The following is a 2,348-nucleotide window of genomic DNA, read 5'->3' as shown; positions in this document are numbered from 1 at the left end:
TCCACCTTCAAAGCTCAGTGTGACCAGCATCTCTCTGTGAAACCTTCACTAAAAGTCCCCAGAGAAGACAACAACATTATGATCATTTCAGTAGGATTGCAGCGCTGGGATAAGCATGCACTTACCGTCTGTTACCTTACATAGAATGTAAGATACTTGCAAGAAGGGAAAATGTCTACTCATTTCTTTTTTCCATAATATGATTTAGTGCTAAATAAAAGTTTTGCGAGTTACTATATGAACAAATAGTTGAAAGAGATTAACAGGCCCATTAATGAAAGAAGCAAGGAAGGCTGTTGAGAGAAGGAGGTTACAGGAATGAGAGCCAGCACCGGGGAAGACAGATTAGAGAAAGAAGACATTGTCATGTAGCCAGAATCAGTCTCTAGAACCAGGGACTCTAACTTATCAGGACTTTATCCATTAAACTTGCTTTTAGTTGTTATACCTGTTGATCCGCCTACAGACACTACCAATAAGAGAGGGCTCTCACGCATCACCAATCTCCAGGCACCTGAGATGATCTTGAAGCTCATCCAGGTATTATCAGAGGAGAGTTCACCAGGGCTGTTTCTCCCATGTTCCACTGTAAAGTTAGAGGTCTTGCCCCCAGGAAGAACATGGAGGTGGACCCACTCATGAGGCTTCTAGAAGGTACAACTGTGTTTTCTCATCACCTTAGATGAGTCAGTGTAGGAGATGTATTTACAATCCTTTGGCTCTAGAGGATGAAATCCTTTGTGCCTCATTAATGAAGTATTATTTTGTCTTACTTCCCCTGAGTAACTTATTTCTCTGGAGCTCAGAGAACAAAATTCAATCTTGTGCCAGTCTGACCCTTGGGAGAGAGCTTGGAATTCCAGGTAAAGCTTTATCCCATTGGACTACTTCTTCCCTGAAGGTGGTCACCTCTATTTCGGTGTGTCTCCAGCATGCAGGGTAATGAATAATGGTTGCTCTAAGATGCATTTCCTTCTCCAAAGACCTAAAGAACACAGCTGGACGTCATCTACCAAGACACCAGGGATTTTTTATGAAGTACTTCTTTTCACATACAAACCCACCATTCCCACCACTGTATTTTTACCATGTCTTTTATTTCAATTAATTGACAATAGACCCGGAGTAAAAGGAAAGCCATCCCTGTAGGTAGGGTATCGGGAAATAGGTGAGTTGTGGAGTCCAGTGAGTGTCTACACATAGTCTAAAAGCCGAAATACTACAATGTCCAAATATAATACTCAAATTTAATTTCCTACTATCATCATACAATATAATAATAAATCATATAGCATAAAACACTTCACATATATCAATATATTCAAAGGGTTATATTATTATTTATGAGAATGCTTTGCTAATTCAAATCAATGACACCTGTGACATGCTAAGTGTTATCTGAAAGGGAATCTGTCCATCTGGTAACTTTCTATTCTGTGAATGGAAAAAGGTATTGCAGAAAGATCCACTCTAGTTGTAGATGTGAGGAGAGAAGAGGGGAAATCTTTCTGAGGAGGAGCCATGTAAGGCAATAGATGGAGGACGGGGAGTAGAAGAAGTGTCCCAGGGAAGAGGCTCCTCTGGCCTGATTGGTATCTGCTTTGGTGAGCTTGTTGTGCTTTTTACAGCTGGACTCCACAACTCACTGTTCTGGTTTGGTCTGTTAGCATCAATGAAAGTCATACCTACTGATCAGTCCATGGGTAATAAGCAAACACACGTGGATGGGCCCCACCAGGGATCCTGAATAAAAGATCTAATATTAGAGGATGCTCAGTATTTGTACATGAATACCCAGTGCATTATATCCTGTGTTGCTTTCTATTCTACAATTCATTTTTTTGTTTTGCATGATTTTATACATAATTAATGATTACAGTGCTTCAAAAAGCCTGTGGAAAATTAGAATTAATAGTTAATGGGACTTTACCACAAAATTTTCAACCACTCACATATAACCTTCACATATTGTTCATCGTGGGCGGTGGGGCGGGGGGGAGCGGTGGCAGAATGGTGCAAGAAGTGTGTAAAATAGATAGGTGGTTCCTCAAAATGCTAACCTTAGGTTTAGCAAGTGACAATGCTAACCTTAGGTTTAGCAAGTGACCAGCAATTCAACTGCTAGGTACTGCCCATAAAGAATTAAAAAGAGGTATTTAAACAAATACTGGTGTTTGAATGCTTACAGAGACAGTAGTCACACGTGCTTGCTGGTAGAAACAATCCAAATGTCCATCAACAGATGAACACAATGTGACCTTGACATACAATAGATGAATGTTCAGTCATTGAGAAGCCATGAAGCAGGATTACATGATATGGAATGGGTGATTCTTGGAAACTTACTC

At 40.2% G+C, this 2,348-nt stretch overlaps 1 pseudogene; it reads right to left on the bottom strand.

The window, feature by feature from the left end:
- LOC101640549 overlaps positions 1–969 on the bottom strand; it is a 6,432-nt pseudogene extending 5,463 nt beyond the window's left edge.
- Between the last annotated feature and the right edge of the window lie 1,379 nt (positions 970–2,348).

The sequence above is a fragment of the Echinops telfairi genome, unplaced genomic scaffold (genome assembly GCF_000313985.2).
Source record: "Echinops telfairi isolate 266 unplaced genomic scaffold, ASM31398v2 ScPeMD7_30;HRSCAF=105, whole genome shotgun sequence".
NCBI classification, from domain to species: domain Eukaryota; kingdom Metazoa; phylum Chordata; class Mammalia; order Afrosoricida; family Tenrecidae; genus Echinops; species Echinops telfairi.
This window is presented reverse-complemented; position numbering and strand designations above follow the sequence as displayed.